The sequence below is a fragment of the Palaemon carinicauda genome, chromosome 5, assembly GCF_036898095.1.
Source record: "Palaemon carinicauda isolate YSFRI2023 chromosome 5, ASM3689809v2, whole genome shotgun sequence".
NCBI classification, from domain to species: Eukaryota; Metazoa; Arthropoda; class Malacostraca; order Decapoda; family Palaemonidae; genus Palaemon; species Palaemon carinicauda.
Window position 1 is genome coordinate 177694800 of NC_090729.1, and position 17316 is coordinate 177712115.

Below are 17316 nucleotides of genomic sequence, written 5' to 3' on the forward strand. Positions count from 1 at the left end.
CCACGGAAGTTGCTATAGCTCTAATCTCGTGCGTCTTAACCTTAAGCAAAGATCGGTCTTCCTCACTCAAGTGGGAATGGGCTTCTCGTATTAAAAATCTGATAAAATATGACAAAGCATTCTTTGACATAGGTAAGGATGGTTTCTTAACCGAACACCATAACGCTTCAGATTTACCTCGTAAAGGCTTAGTACGAGCTAAATAGAACTTAAGAGCTCTAACGGGGCATAATACTCTCTCTAGTTCGTTGCCTACGATCTCTGATAAGCTAGGAATATCAAAAGATTTAGGCCAAGGACGAGAAGGCAGTTCATTCTTGGCCAGGAAACCAAGTTGAAGAGAACAAGTGGCTTTTTCTGTCGAAAAACCGATGTTCTTGCTGAATGCATGAAGCTCACTGACTCTTTTAGCCGAGGCCAAGCACACCAGGAAAAGAGTCTTAAGAGTGAGATCCTTCAGGGAGGCTGAATGTAAAGGCTCAAACCTGTCTGACATGAGGAATCTTAGGACCACGTCTAAGTTCCATCCAGGCGTAGCTAAACGACATTCCTTAGAGGTCTCAAAAGACTTAAGGAGATCTTGTAGATCTTTATTGTTGGAAAGATCTAAGCCTCTGTGCCGGAAGACCGAAGCCAACATGCTCCTGTAGCCCTTGATCGTGGGAGCTGAAAGGGAGCGAACTCTTCTCAGGTATAAGAGAAAATCAGCGATTTGGGCTACAGAGGTACAGGACGAGGATACAGATACTGACTTGCACCAGTCTCGGAAGATTTCCCACTTCGATTGGTAAACTCTAATGGTAGAAGCTCTCCTCGCTCTTGCAATCGCACTGGCTGCCTCCTTCGAAAAGCCTCTAGCTCTAGAGAGTCTTTCGATAGTCTGAAGGCAGTCAGACGAAGAGCGTGGAGGCTTTGGTGTACCTTCTTTACGTGGGGCTGACGTAATAGGTCTACTCTTAGAGGAAGACTTCTTGGAAAGTCTACCAGCCATCGAAGTACCTCGGTGAACCATTCTCTCGCGGGCCAGAGGGGAGCAACTAACGTCAACCTTGTCCCTTCGTGAGAGGCGAATTTCTGCAGTACCTTGTTGACAATCTTGAATGGTGGGAATGCGTAAAGGTCTAGGTGAGACCAATCTAGGAGAAAGGCGTCTATATGTATTGCTGCTGGGTCTGGGACTGGAGAGCAATAGATTGGAAGCCTCTTGGTCATCGAGGTTGCAAAGAGGTCTATGGTGGGTTGACCCCAAGTCGCCCAAAGCCTCTTGCACACGTCCTTGTGGAGGGTCCATTCTGTAGGAATTACCTGACCCCTCCGACTGAGGCAATCTGCTAGAACGTTCAAGTCGCCCTGGATAAACCTCGTTACCAGGGAGATGCCTCGATCTCTTGACCAAATGAGCAGGTCCCTTGCGATCTCGTACAGTGTCAGGGAGTGGGTGCCTCCTTGCTTGGAAATGTACGCCAAGGCTGTGGTGTTGTCCGAGTTGATCTCCACCACTTTGTCTCGAAGGAGACTCTCGAAGCTCATCAAGGCCAGGTGTACTGCCAAAATCTCCTTGCCGTTGATATGCATGCTCCTCTGACTTGAGGTCCACAGACCTGAGCATTCCCGACCGTCCAGTGTCGCACCCCAACCCAAATCCGATGCGTCTGAGAATAGAACGTGGTTTGGTTTCTGAACTGCTAGAGGAAGTCCCTCTCGTAGACTGATATTGTCTTTCCACCAATTCAGGCAAGTCTTTACTGTTTCGGAAATCGGGATCGAGACCGCCTCTAGCGTCTTGTCCTTTTTCCAGTGAAAAGCTAGATGGAATTGTAGAGGTCGGAGGTGTAGCCTTCCTAGCGAGACAAACTGCTCCAGGGATGATAGAGTTCCTACTAGACTCATCCAATTCCTGACTGAGCAACGTTCTCTCTTCAACATCCTTTGGATTACGAGCAGGGCTTGATCTATTCTGGGGGCAGACGGAAAAGCCCGAAAAACTGGACTGCGAATCTCCATCCCTAAATACAGTATAGTTTGGGATGGGATCAGCTGTGACAATTCCTTGGTCAGATCCAATGTCCAATTGAGATCCTTCAGACAGCGATGACTGGACGAGGCTCTGAGAAGCCAGTCGTCCAAGTAAAGGGAGGCTCGGATACCCGATAAATGGAGGAATTTTGCCACATTCCTCATAAGCCTCGTAAACACGAGAGGAGCAGGACTTAGGCCAAAGCACAGGGCCCGAAACTGGTACACCACATTGTCGAACACAAATCTCAGAAAAGGTTGGGAATCTGAGTGAATGGGGATGTGGAAGTATGCGTCTCTTAGGTCGAGAGAGACCATCCAGTCTCCCTTTCTGACCGCTGCTAAGACTGACTTCGTGGTCTCCATGGTGAACTTTGTCTTTGTGACAAAGACGTTCAGAGCACTGACGTCTAGCACCGGTCTCCAACCTCCTGTCTTCTTCGGTACTAGGAAGAGACGGTTGTAAAACCCCGGTGATTGAAGGTCCGAGACTTTGACCACCGCTCCCTTCTCTAGCAAAAGAGACACTTCTAGTTTCAGGGCTTGTCTCTTTGCTTCCTCTCGGTACTTGGGAGAGAGATCGATGGGGGAAGTCGCTAGAGGAGGTTTGTGTACAAATGGAATTTTGTACCCCTCTCTGAGCAACCTCACAGACTGTTGATCTGCGCCTCTCTTCTCCCAGGCTCGCCAGAAGTTCTTGACTCTGGCACCTACTGCTGTCTGAAGCTGCGGGCTGTCAGACTCTGCCACGCGAGGACTTGGCTCCTTTCCTCTTTCCTCTCTTTCCTTCGGCACGAGTACTTCCCCTGCTGGGGGCTCTGCCACGAAAGGGCGGAATAAACCTGGACGCTGGAGTGTCTATCCTAGGTCTAGCAGAAAAGGCAGTCGAAGGGGTCCCTTTGCGAGCAGAGGACGCAACCAAGTCATGGGTGTCCTTCTGCACTAGAGACAACGCTATGTCCTTAACCAAAAGTTCAGGAAACAAAAACTTTGATAAAGGGGCAAAGAGTAGCTCAGATCGTTGACAGGGCGTCACTCCTGCTGACAGAAAAGAGCACAGAGACTCTCGCTTCTTTAGGACTCCTGAAGTAAACGAATAGGAGAGCTCATTGGATCCATCGCGGATGGCTTTATCCATGCAGGACATAATGAGTAAGGAGACATCTCTATCGGCCGATGAGATTTTCCTACTCAAGGCTCCCAAACACCAGTCAAGGAAGTTGAAAACTTCAAACGCTCTAAAAATTCCTTTAAGTAGATGGTCAAGGTCTGAGGATGACCAACTAATCTTCGAGCGTCTCATGGCTAGGCGGCGGGGAGAGTCTACAAGGCTTGAGAAGTCGCCCTGGGCAGAGGCAGGGACTCCCAAGCCGAGAACTTCTCCCGTGGCATACCAGACGCTCGATCTAGACGAGAGTTTAGATGGGGTGAAGGCAAAGGCCGTCTTCCCTAAACTCCTCTTGGTTTCCAATCAATCGCCTAACAGCCGTAAAGCTCTCTTGGACGAGCGAGAGAGAACGAGTTTTGTAAAGGCTGGCATGTCAGCAGGTACGCCTAAAACAAACTCAGACGGCGGCGAACGAGGAGCCACAGAGACAAAGTGTTCAGGAAACAACTCTTTAAAAATGAGCATGACTTTTTTAAAGTCCATAGATGGCGGAACTGCTCTAGGTTCATCAATATCTGAAGGATGATCCTCAGGCTGAGGGTCAGCAACGTCCTCATCCGAAAGTTCCTCATCTGACAACTGATGAGAAACAAGCAAAGGGGTTGGCAATGCTTGACACGCAGCGTCCACCCGCACTGGTGCATAAGTGGCGGACCAGGACGCAGCGTCCTGAGACTGCTTGACAGTCTGAGAACTGTCAACAACAACAGGTGCGTGAGGACGCACAGCGTCCACCCGAGACTGCTTAGACCGTCTAGGCTGCGCAGTCAAAACAACTCTAGGTTGCGGAAGTTGACGCACAGCGTCAAAACAAGTCAACTCCGATGGTTGGCGAACGTCCTGAACGTCACCAGGCGCATCAGCGAGTTGCCTAACGTCCACATGCGGCTGAAAATCCACACGAGACCGCATCGAGTGTGGTACTACCCCAACCGCTTGACGTGAGATGGCTACACCAACGTCAACAGGACGCACAACAGAACGCTTGGGTGGCTGAAGGCCAGGATCTCGATGAGATAAACGGCTAGGCTCAACGGAAACCTTAACGGCATTGTAGTCTTCCATAAGGGACGCAAGCTTAGACTGCATGTCCTGCAGTATAACCCATTTAGGGTCCACGGGAATGGGTGCAGTAACACACGGGGTTAGCGTCTGAGACGGCACAACTTTGCCTTGCTTAGGCGGCGAGCAGTCATCCGATGACTGCAACGGGTCCGAACTGTCCCAATGACTACATCCAGGACGTTGGACCTGTCCTGAAGGGACCGACTTCCGTTTAAGAGGCCTAGAAACCTTGCTCCACGGTTTCTTGCGTGAAAAGCCTTCGGAAGACGAGGTAAAAATGGGCTCTCTCGTCTTATGGTAGGGGCGATCTTGGTAAGATACGCCTGATACCATAGAGGGAACGTCTGTTCGCTGATCAAGGCCTCTCGAACCCATAAGTCGTACGACATTACTTCTCCCCTGGGCTTGGGAGCTTGCAAGAGGTCCCGGACTAGGTGAACGACAGGCACGAACAGACGAACCCTCGGTCGCAACACTGTTCACAACACTTTGCGCACTAATCACTTTCCCACTTTCCGCCGTGGCACTATGGCACTTAAGTTCCTTCACGTCAGCCATGAGTTGATTACGGTCACTTGCTAACGCTTCAACTCTCTCCCCCAAGGCATGAATAGCACGTAACATGTCTTGCATAGACGGTTCCTGAGTGCTAGAAGGGGGGTTAGGAACAACCACTACAGGGGAAGGATTAGGTTCAGGGGCATGTGGAGAGGAAAAATCTACGGACCTAGATGAACTTCTCCTTACCCTATCTCTCTCTAGTCTACGTGCATATTTATCGTATTCGAGCCAATCGAATTACGAAAGGCCCACGCATTCCTCACACCGATCTCCCAATTGACAGGTTTTACCCCGACAATTGGAACAAACAGTATGTGGGTCGAGAGAAGCCTTTGGAAGACGCCTACTACAGTCCCTAGCATTACACTTTCGAAATCTAGGTACTTGAGAAGGGTCAGCCATTTTGAATTAGTCAAAGAAAATTCCAAAAACAATCCAAGTCATCAACAAATAATCCGATTCAATAAAGAGTTCAAGAGTTTATGTTGAGGAAAAACACCTGCACTGCGAAAGCTCAAACCAAAATAAAGTACTTCACCAAATAAGATGAGAAAACTCCAGGTTCTACAGCAAGTATGAATACGTCTTGTCGTCAACGTCGACAGAGAAGAATTGAAGGTTTTGTTTACATACAAGAGTGGTATCTGGCCGACAGTTGGCGCTGGTGGGCACACCCGCAACCTTCATAGCGATCGCTCGCGAGTTTTTTGAGTGTGTTTTCTGTCGAGCCGCAGAGTTGCAGCTATTATATATTCACCGGCTAAGTTAAATATTTAAAATTGTACATTAGATATGGATTATTGTTAAATTCCTCCAATACCTTAATATGAGTAAGAGTTATAAAATATACTTAAAGTTTTATTTAAAAATATTACAGTACAAAGAGAATAGTCAGTAACCTTATATTTTGGAAGTAATATGACAAATTTGGAAGTAATTTGTATTTTTCCTAACAATACAAACCTGAAGCTATTTACAGAGGATATTACTTTCGGTGAAATAGAAAGACAAGCCATAAGACTTTTAGCGAGGGATAACTGCCCCAACCGCTAGTTAGTTGGGGGGGGGGGGGGTAGCCAGCTACCAAGCTCACTCTCACACCTGGGCTGAGCACCCACTTTGCTTGCAAGCAGAACTTTCTTGGATGATAGGTGTTAGCAGGCCAATCCAGGTTTGTATCATTAGGTAAAATGACAAATTCGCAGAAAATTTTTATTTTTTCTAACTATACAAACCTTAGGTATTTATTAGGGGTCATACTTTCGGCGGAGCTGAAATGACGAGCCATTAAAATTTTAGCGAGGGTTAACTACCCACACCGCTAGTTAGCGAGGGTGGGGGTGGGGTAGCTTGCTACCACTCCCGTTCACACACCTGTGATTTAGTCACTTTGCTTGGAGGTAGGACTTCAAGGGGGATAGGGATGGCGGGCAAGTTTGTATAAATAGCTAAGGTTTGTAGAGTTAGGAAAATTACAATATTTTGAAAGTTTGCTGAATGTTGAGGATAATAGGGAGGCAGATATAATTGCTGTTTCAGGTGTTGAGGTGCCAGTGATGGGAGATGAGAATGAGAGAGAGATTACAATAGAGGAAGTGAGGAGAGCACTAAATGAAACGAGAGTAGGAAAAGCATCTGGTATGGATGGTGTGAAAGCTGAGATGTTGAAGGAAGGGGGTGTGACTGTACTTGAATGGTTGGTGAGATTGTTTAATGTGTGTTTTGTGTTGTCAATGGTACCAGTAGATTGGGTCTGTGCATGTATTGTACCACTATATAAGGGTAAGGGAGATGTGCATGAGTGTTCTAATTCAAGAGGTATTAGTTTGTTGAGTGTAGTTGGAAAAGTGTATGGTAGAGTACTGATTAATAGGATTAAGGATAAAACAGAGAATGCAATCTTGGAAGTACAGGGTGGTTTTAGAAGAGGTAGGGGTTGTATGAATCAGATTTTTACAGTTAGGCAGATATGCGAGAAATATTTAGCAAAAGGTAAGGAGGTGTATGTTGCGTTTATGGATCTGGAGAAAGCATATGATAGAGTTGATAGGGAAGCAATGTGCAATGTGATGAGGTTATATGGAGTTGGTGGAAGGTTGTTGCAAGCAGTGAAAAGTTTCTACAAAGGTAGTAAAGCATGCGTTAGAATAGGAAATGAAGTGAGCAATTGGTTTCCGGTGAGAGTGGGGCTGAGACAGGGATGTGTGATGTCGCCGTGGTTGTTTAACTTGTATGTTGATGGAGTGGTGAGAGAGGTGAATGCTCGAGTGCTTGGACGAGGATTAAAACTGGTAGGCGAGAATGATCATGAATGGGAGGTAAATCAGTTGTTGTTTGCGGATGATACTGTACTGGTAGCAGACACAGAAGAGAAGCTTGACCGACTAGTGACAGAATTTGGAAGGGTGTGTGAGAGAAGGAAGTTGAGAGTCAATGTGGGAAGAGTAAGGTTATGAGATGTACGAGAAGGGAAGGTGGTGCAAGGTTGAATGTCATGTTGAATGGAGAGTTACTTGAGGAGGTGGATCAGTTTAAGTACTTGGGGTCTGTTGTTGCAGCAAATGGTGGAGTGGAAGCAGATGTAGGTCAGAGAGTCAATGAAGGTTGCAAAGTGTTAGGGGCAGTTAAGGGAGTAGTAAAAAATAGAGGGTTGGGCATGAATGTAAAGAAAGTTCTATATGAGAAAGTGATTGTACCAACTGTGATGTATGGATCGGAGTTGTGGGGAATGAAAGTGATGGAGAGACAGAAATTGAATGTGTTTGAGATGAAGTGTCTGAGGAGTATGGCTGGTGTATCTCGAGTAGATAGGGTTAGGAACGAAGTGGTGAGGGTGAGAACGGGTGTAAGAAATGAGTTAGCGGCTAGAGTGGATATGAATGTGTTGAGGTGGTTTGGCCATGTTGAGAGAATGGAAAATGGCTGTCTGCTAAAGAAGGTGATGAATGCAAGAGTTGATGGGAGAAGTACAAGAGGAAGGCCAAGGTTTGGGTGGATGGATGGTGTGAAGAAAGCTCTGGGTGATAGGAGGATAGATGTGAGAGAGGCAAGAGAGCGTGCTAGAAATAGGAATGAATGGCGAGCGATTGTGACGCAGTTCCGGTAGGCCCTCCTGCTTCCTCTGGTGCCTTAGATGACCGCAGAGGTAGCAGCAGTAGGGGACTCAGCAGTATGAAGCTTCATCTGTGGTGGAAATGTGGGAGGTTGGGCTGTGGCACCCTAGCAGTACCAGCTGAACTCGGCTGAGTCCCTGGTTAGGCTGGAGGAACGTAGAGAGTAGAGGTCCCCTTTTTTGTTTTGTTTCTTGTTGATGTCGGCTACCCCCCAAAATTGGGGGAAGTGCCTTTGGTATATGGATGGATCTACGAATTTGTCATTTGTTCCGTAACTGGAATACAAACCATGCTATTTATTAGGGGTGACTCACCCATTAGGAAGGGTGGACGTCCCTGCCAATTTGGCTTTGCCCGGGGACTCCTTATCCGAGTATGTTATTACTCAAAAATAAGGAGTCCCTGCCCTTGCTAAACCTTGCTACGCAAGCTGTGTGTTGAGACGTGCAGAAGTGTGACTGTCTAGGTAAAGTTATTCCGTGTCTGTGTAGGAAAAACCTGACGTAACCAAGACTTCCCAGTACCACCTCGCCAGGATATGGGGACCCAACAGTATTAGCTTAATACTAGGTACTGTACACAAGGGAGCATGGTTTACCTGCAGTGGTTTGAGGTCAGCTTATGCAGAGAACCCAGGATGCTGCTTTCCCCACGAGAGGGTAGGATAAAGAAAAGAATAAGAGCCAGTCAAATCTTTTCATTCACGCAGACTAAAACCGGGTAACAGTGCCCTCAACCTTCTGCTACTTGTCCAATAAGGAGCTTGAGATATACAACCAGCTGTTGTGCAGCCACCACCGGACCGATAGAGATCGTTTCGAGTTCCTGTGGGTCACGTCTTGCAGGAGAAAGGTTGTGAAAGTCACCTGGAGCATTCACATCCTTTCTTGTAAAACCTGTGTCACAGAGTAATCTGCTAAGAAGGACCAGGGGCATAGTTATGCCCCTGACACTGTGAGTCGTCATGTTGAGAAGATGTTTCGGTGATCCTACTCTAGTCTCTCCCAGAGCTGACAAGAGGAGGGACCCGGGCAGGCTGTTGCCGTTTTCTTTAGGTAAAGTCTCATACCTTACCCTGGGTACAGTAACGGATGATCTGGATCGTCCGTTACCTAGTTGAAACTTGTGTAGGATCCGTCACCTCTGGAGACTGTGTCTGGAGACATACTCAGGGACGAAACTAAACATTGTCTTTCGCCCTTCTCAATAATGGGTGATGTCAAAAGAGAGACCATGAAGTTCCTTGACTCGTATGGTTGCTGTCCGAGTGTGTAGGAACATTGTGTTCTTAATCAGGAGAAAATTTGTTGCCTGGTGAAGTGGAACATAAGGAGGTCACTTTAGGGATCGGAGATTTGAACCATGTTCTGAGAGGAAGGTCTCAATTCCGAGTGGGGAAAGGCAAGTTGTAAGTCCGTATGAGTTACGAAAAGTCTATCGATGAGAGGGTGTCCCTTTCTTTCAGTTTGAAGGTGAAGGATCAAGGTTGAGTGATCACCTTTACCCTGTCGAAAATGAATAGGGGGTCTTTTCCTCTTGTATATACTCGAGGATTCCGCTATTGCTGGAATCGAGGTATCGAGTGGAGACACACTTTCACATGACACCAACCACACAAGACGCGATGCTGCCTGGTAGACTGATGCTGAAGAATTCCTCAGATATCTAGACAACCTTTTTGCAAAGAGGTATTGGGTAGTCCATTCGGTATACAGTACCTTATCTGAGATGCTGTGCACAGATTGTCGGCAGGCACGTTCTTCCAGTCTGGAATAAAGCGGGCTGATAGTGGTACCGAACGGACTTTGGCCCATCTTAGTGTTTATACTATTAGATGGGAAGAGGCTACAAGCAAGTTCCTTCTTGCTTGTCGATGTGAGTCTCTATGTGGTGTGTGGTGTGTCGTCCATCACATCACTGAGTGGTCTGTCAGGAACCGATAAGGCTGCTAAAGGACCGGAAAGTTGGCCTTCATCTCTTAAGAGATTTAAGTGAAGGTACCTTCGGGCTCTGTCCAGAGGGCTGAGGTCGTGTGGTGCAGCACTATGGTCCCTCCTTTCTTCTTTTTTCCGACTCAAGTCTCTTGGAATGAAAGTTCTTCTCGTTTCGAGAAGGTTTTGTGGAGATTGGTGTCTAGAATCATTCCCATATACACCAGTCTCCTGGGAGGGAAGTAGGGAAGACTTCCGTAGGTTTACCCTGATCACTGGATCTTGGTAAAAAGACTTCAGAAGTTCCAATGTTAATGCAAGGTTGCCACTGAGTCTGCTAAGGTCAGTCAGTCGTACCGAGAGAGAGGACACAGAAGCCGATCCTGTGAGACCAGGATGGGTGTAGTGGAAAGACCAAAGCACAGTGCCTTGAACTGGTGTTTCTTGTTTGTCTAGACTGAATCTTCCAACCTTCCTAGATGGATGGTTTGGACCTGGGAGTAAGTGTCCTTTAGGAGAGTGCAAATGAAGACCTGAGGTCTTAGCCCTTGTTCGAACTCCAACATGGTGTGGACATCGACCCAAAGGGACAGCTCCTTGCTAATCCTTTTGCATGGAAGATTGTCGACGTTGGAGTCTTGACTCGTGTCGTAAAGGATCAGGCGCGATACCCAGTGTAAGAATTCTTCTGAGAGAGAATTTCTTTAACTAACAGAAGGAAGGCAACGCTTAGCCTTACCATGCGCCCTGATGGGATTGATGCTATTCCTTAGAATAGAATCAATCTGGCGAATGTTAATCAATAGTTAACCGTTGGGTATCGTGGTTACTGTGCAGTTGGAGAGTGCTCGCAAGTAGTTCTCTGTCGGCAAGCCGTTGATGAGGGTTGTCGAACGTTTGCCGATCACTTTAGTGTGACGGCGAACGGCCAGTAGCGAGAAGTATGTTGTATACCTTCTGATCTAGGAACTACAGGAAGCGGTTGACTAGTAAGTTGGAGTCACGAACTGCTGGCAAATTGCCGATGACCGATGAATCGGTGATCTGTGAGCCGATGGTGAGTTTGAGATCAGCAAGCTGATTATGGTCCCGCCCTGGATGGTCAGAGATGAGCAAGCTGAAGAGGGGCTGGTCAGAGATCAGCGAGCTGAGTTCAATGATCGAAGAAAGATGAGCTGCCCATCGGTGATCTAGTGATCAGCAAGCTGATGACTGGTTATTGACTAGCAATAGGTGATTGAAAACGCTAGCAATTGGAGATCGTTGGTCATTGGAGGGACTAGAGGTCATAGATCAGCATTGAGCTAGCAATTGGCGATCTGGTGATTGGCGACCTAGCGATCAGTAAACTGTGAACTAGCCATCAGCAAACAGTGATCTAGAGATCAGTCTGTTGATGCTTTCCTGTTTGCCGACGGTGGTCTGTCAAGGAACAAGAAACTTCCGAAGAGACAGAGACCAAGGATTCCTCGTTTCGATTCCCCTTGTAGGATGGAATCTTCGGGATCTTGAATCCTTCTGTGAAGCCTTATTCCTCTTTTCCCAGTGGCAATGTTTATGTGTTTGCGGGGAGGAATGGAGCAACGATGACCTGTCCAAAAAGTTTAATTCCTTTTTACTGACAATTGCTCGAGTGTGTAGGAGAGTACTGGAGCGATGGCACACAGGATGATGCTGGTGCTTAATATCTGCCTGGAGAGCCGGCGAGCGCTGGTTCTTAATCAAAATCTGGTGCATTGGATCTGCGAGCCTTGACTCTTTGGCAAGAGCTGGCGCATTGGATCCGGGACCGTAACTGCGCAGGAGGGCGCAGAAAAGTGAGGAAGAGCGCTGGCGCGCAGTAAGGCACTGTGTAGTTTTGTGCATTCTCCCTAGAATGCGCCGAACCGTGTGACTGGTTGCGCAAGGGTGGGTGCATTGGCACGTGTGTGAGAGTACTACGTGGAGACTGTTGGCACACGCGTGCGGAAGACCATCGGCGTCCGCGCGCAGAAGACCGTCGGAGCGCGCGGAAGGCTGTGTGTGCGCACCCAAGATTATTAGAGCGCGCACGCGCGAAGGCCGTCAGCGAGAGCACGCGCGTAAGGCCGTCGGCTCGCGTGCGTGGTAGACTGTTGGCGAGCTCACGCGCCCGCAAGACTGTTGGCGCGCGAGCAGGAGACCGTCGGCATCCGCGCACAGAAGAAAGTCGGAGCGCACACGCGCAATACTGTTGGTGCGCGCGCGGAAGCCCCTAGGCGCCCGTGCGCATAAGGGTCAGAACCTGCCAGAACGCATGCTCTGATTCCTGAAGCTCCCCTCCAGAAGGGCTAGCAGCGAAGTCTCCTGTCCCCAAAGGCTCTTCTTGGGGGGACTCGTGGACGTTCTCCGAGGGCTTGGCTGGCTCCGGTCTAATCCTTGAGGATGACTTAGGCAAAGTCTTAGAGTCCTTCGACTCCCTCCTGGGCGGGATGCAGGACTCCAACAGTGATGGTGGGGGGCTCTTCTCCACCCCTACCCAAGAAGACTTCCCGGCGCGAGGTGGGGTTTCCCTCATTGGTGCGATGGGGGAAGGGGATCGTTCGATCCCTAGGAGTTATCAAAGGAGGATTTGCCTGAAAAGAAGGAGAAAAGTCCCTGGACCTATCCGGAATCCTCCTCCCTCCGGCGAGCGCGCTGTTCTTCGCTTGCGGGGGGGGGGGGGGGGGGGGACGCGACGATGATGACCTAGCCGAGCGTTGTCCTGCAGCCTCACATGTGGGATCGCGCTGGCGCTCGCGCGATGGGATTTGCCTTGGGTTGCGCGCGGGAGATTGTTCGCGCGCGGGGGCACGCGAGGGCACCGACGGCGCGCGTGGGAAGGCGGGCGAGCGATGGCGCGCGGTGGCTCGCAGGGCCGCGGACTGGAGATGGCAGAGGGCGCGCGCGGGCGAGCGATGGCGCGCGGGCGAGCGATGGCGCGCGGGCGAGCGATGGCGCGCGGGCGAGCGATGGCGCGCGGGCGAGCGATGGCGCGCGGGCGAGCGATGGCGCGCGGGCGAGCGATGGCGCGCGGGCGAGCGATGGCGCGCAGGGGCGCGGGCTGGAGATGGCAGAGGGCGCGCAGAAGGCTGGATGAGTACTACGTGGAGACTGTTGAGGCGATTGTTCGCGTGCAGGATCTGGCCGAAGAGCCCGTGAGGGCGATAACGTTGGGCGCACCCGCAGGAGATATATCCCTTGCGCGCGGGCGCGCACATCTGGCTGTGGTGGTGGGGGCGCATGAAAGCGCACATCTGGCTGTGGTGGTGGGCGCGCAGGGCGTGCGTGTGCAATCTCGTGGGCGCGCATCGGAGACTGCGCGCAATGGGGCGCAGGTGAAGGATGGCGCGCAGGCGGGGTCCGATGGCGCGTTGATGAGCGCTGGCGAGCAGGAGAAGAGGGTGCCTTCGCCATTGCGCAGATCGTTGGCGCGCAGGAGAGTGCTGGAAAGCAGGAGAACGGGGGCGCGCATGGCGCGCAGCAGGATGAGGGCGTGCAGTAGCGCGCTGGCGAACAGGAGTGCGCTGGCGTGCAGTGAGCGCTGGCGCGCTATAACAGGAACATCGGAAGGCGAGCGCTGGCGCGCTATAACAGTAACATCGGCAGGCGAGCGCTTGCGCGCAGGTGATCATTGGCGCGCAGGGGAGACCTGGCGCGTAAGGGATTTATGCACAATTTTGTGCGAAAGTCCTTTATGCCCCGAAGGTACCGTTGCCCGTTTTACAATGGGATGAGTTGGCGCCCACAGCGCGTCAGCAGCCAAGAACGGCGACGGCAGGTCAGCAGGTCTGGCGGGTTGAAGATCGGCGTGCCCTTTGTAAGTACGACCTTCCACCGAAGGAGATCGCGAACGATCTACTCCGCCCTCTGGGGGCCGTGGGGTCAGCGGGCTGACCATCAGAAGTCCTCCGAAGAGGGGGAGAATCACCGGCAGGAGAGACCGTTGGACTTAGTTCCTCCCTCGAAGGATGTTCGGAGTGGGGAACTAAGCCTTCAGCTACATCAGCAACATCAGGAGCAGAGGTTTGATACAACTCATCGGAAGCCTCTGCCACAACAACGTCGACGATAGACAGAGGATCAACCTCTGCTAAAGTCGGTGATTGTTTGACAGCTGCCCCAACCTGATCATGTCAAACAGGGCTTCCTTGGAGGGCGAACCCTCAGGCCCCAGGGAAGCCCAAAGCTGCAACAAATCATTATTAGACACATTTACATTAAAATCCTCCCCCCGGGGGAGGAGGAGGAGCTGCCACGCTATGGGAGGCAACTCCCTCTCCCAAACCCCGAGATCGGTCAACAGAACTACGGCCTACGCTACCACTCGACAGTTTCTCGGAAGAAACCGATCGAGTGGGAGCTTTGGAGGAGGTTTGGGCCACGGAAGAAGAGCCTCTTCATCCAGCGCCGAGAAAACCTCTCCCACTGGGAGGTAGACCACTCCTTACACTTACCACACACATTATTCTTATCACACCGCTGGCCCCTACAGTAAGGACACAAGGTGTGGGGGTCCGTTTCGACCACCGACATATACGTGCCACAAGGGTGGTCAGGTAATTCAGGACACTTACGCATCGCAGAGGCCAACTTCACACACACTCTGTCAAAGGAAAAGCAAAAATATTAGCAATGGCTGTCAAAGAAGGCGAGGGTGACAGCGGACACGTCCTACTACCACCCGAGCCGAGAGCAAAGTGAGCTCAAGCAAAGGTGTGTGTGAGGTACCCTCCCTACCCCCCTCCTAACTAGCGGTGGGGTAGTAAACCCTCGTTAAAATTCTAATGGCTCGTCATTTCAGCTACGCCGAAAGTAATTACCCATATTAAATAGCGTGGTTTGTATTTCAGTTACGGAACAAATACAAGATAGCGGGTAGGCAAAATACATGGCTCGTGTATTTGGCTAGAAACTAAATATCTTATATTTACCCAATTATGTTTCTTCTAGTTACATCTAGTACCATAAACAGTTCATTGAGTCTACATTCACACAAAGAGTACCTAGGCCTATGCAACAGCTTACTAGTTCCTAGTTACCAACAAGCCTTATATTATGTAGAGATTATTCCAAGAGAATGAGATAAACAAGAGTATAAACTGGCGTGGGAGAATCTGGAATAATCGGGTACCCTTAATATTTAGTGTATAATTGGCTTAAGAGAATCTGAAATAATCAGGTACCCTTAATTTTTAGTGTATAATTGGCTTGAGAGAATCTGAAATAATCAGATACCCTTAATATTACCTGTAAAATGGGCTTGAGAGAATCTGAAATAATCAGGTACCCTTAATAATAAGTGTATAATTGGCTTGAGAGAATCTGAAATAATCATGTACCCTTAATATTAAGTGTATAAACTGACTCAAGAGAATTCCGAAATAATCCGGTACCCTTAAAATCAAGAATATAAGTTGGCTACAGAGTATCTGGACTAATCTGGTATATTAAAATCAAAAGCATAAATTGTCTCGTATTCTGAAAATTAAGTACCCTTAAAATTAAGTTTAACTGGCTCGAAGGAATTTGAGAGAATCAGGTATTAAAATTAATGGTTTAACTGGCACGAAAGAATTTGAAAGAATCGGGTATTATTACTACAATGAAACATTAAAACTAATTGTGTACAAATTGACTAGAGACTATATGAGATAATCAGCGAGCATCAAAATTCGCTATAAATTATCTGGATAAAATGGATAAAACCTATCCCAGCAATAATACGGAAGGAAGGACGTCGGCCTTGGGAAATTAAACTGACCTACTTCACTGTTGCTACGCACATGCCGGTCTAAAAGCTAAGCTACTGTCCCAGAAACAATAATAAATCTCTCTGAAAAATGCACGTTAAACAACTGCTTGTCATAGCTTTCTCTGTCATTTAATATAAAAGTAATAATCTTAATAAGACTTGATTAATTGACAACGACGACTTACTGTTAACTGTCTTGAAGAGTTCAAGTGCCACAACAGCTGACTGTGGTGTAAATAAGCCAGCCAAGAAAATTAGGTTGCGAGACGGCTTAATATTATTCGTTTTTATCTATTTTGTGTTATATTTTAACTCATCAAAGGGATTAAATAAGGAAATTTCAACATAATTCCAGTGACATACATTTTTTATGACAAAGTAAATGTGCTTTTAATAGCACGTCGTTAAAAATAAAGGCGAAGAACCCCTGCCGTGATTTTTTACACTAAGCATGTTTACATGAAAATAGCGTTGTTCTCTTAGGAGGCATGGAATACTATATCTAAGAATGGCATGAGTATCTATTAAATAGTGAGCACTTGATACCAATTAAATATAATTTTATTATTTAATATTGCCTCTTTACTATCATTGTGACATATAGAGCTGATTCTTTTAGTTTAAATCATAAATAACGAACCTGAGAAAACAAAGTTGGCGCTCAGTTTGCCTTCCTCTTATTTGACAACTATTATTATTATTATTATTATTATTATTATTATTATTATTATTGTTATTATTATTATTATTACAAGCTAGGCTATAACCCTAGTTGGGAAAGTAAAATGCTCTAAGCCCAAGGGCTCCATCAGGGAAAAATAGCCTAGTGAGGAAAGGAAACGAAATAAACAAATTACTAGAGAAGTGATACAAAAATAAAAATGAAATATTTTAAGAACATTAACAACATTAAATTAGACCTTTCACGCATCAATTATAAAAACTTAGAAAAGGGTAAGAGAAATAAGATAGAACAGCGTGCCTGAGTGTACCCTCCAGCAAGAGAACTCTAATCCAATACAGTGAAAGGCCATGGTACAGAGGCTATGGCACTACATTTAAGCCACACACAAAGTGCATTGGTAAAATGAAAACAGTAGAAAACAACAGCAGAAGTGAGGGGGAAAATTGAATAACCCAACAAGAGTGTTAACTATTTCCTTTAAGAGTTGAGTATTGATTGATTAATTTTGAGTTTTTTTTGCCATCAATCAATCAGTTATCATAAGATTAGGAATAAGGATGAAAATACAATACTACAGGGGCACTCAACAGAGCGCAGGCCTCCGCTGAGGCAGCTCATTTTTCGAATTTTTGCTAGACCTTGACTTTGACCTTTGACCTTAACATGTATTAATTGCCGTGGATTTTCATACACAAATATGAACCAACTTTGAAGTCTCTGTGACAACGATGACAAAATTTATGGCTGATTACGTGAATTGAACATTATGCGTGACCGTGACCTTGACCTTCCAAAATTTAATAATTCCCAGCTAATAGTTAATCCCTGCAATTGTCATTATTCTACGACTAAAACTGTGGCCAGGAAGCTGTTCACAAATAAACACAAACACAAACAGTCGGTAAAACATAACCTCCTTCCAACATCATTGGCTGGGGTAATGACTGCTAATTTTAGAGTAAATTTGAGAGTGTAAACGAGGATTACTTTTTATTATTATCAAAAGAAGGATATTTACCAGCTTA

The 17316-nt window shown here is 47.7% G+C and overlaps 1 protein-coding gene across 2 annotated transcripts in view; it reads right to left on the minus strand.

Moving 5' to 3' along the window:
* LOC137641635 (kynurenine/alpha-aminoadipate aminotransferase, mitochondrial-like) overlaps positions 1-16011 on the minus strand; it is a 47980-nt gene extending 31969 nt beyond the window's left edge. The window contains exon 1 of one of the 2 annotated variants that reach the window (XM_068374372.1): positions 15792-16011. The gene's annotated coding sequence lies outside the window, so the exon portion shown is untranslated. Of the gene's footprint in view, positions 1-15615; positions 15664-15791 lie in introns of those variants that run through there. The other variant, XM_068374373.1, reaches the window with a different exon arrangement.
* Between the last annotated feature and the right edge of the window lie 1305 nt (positions 16012-17316).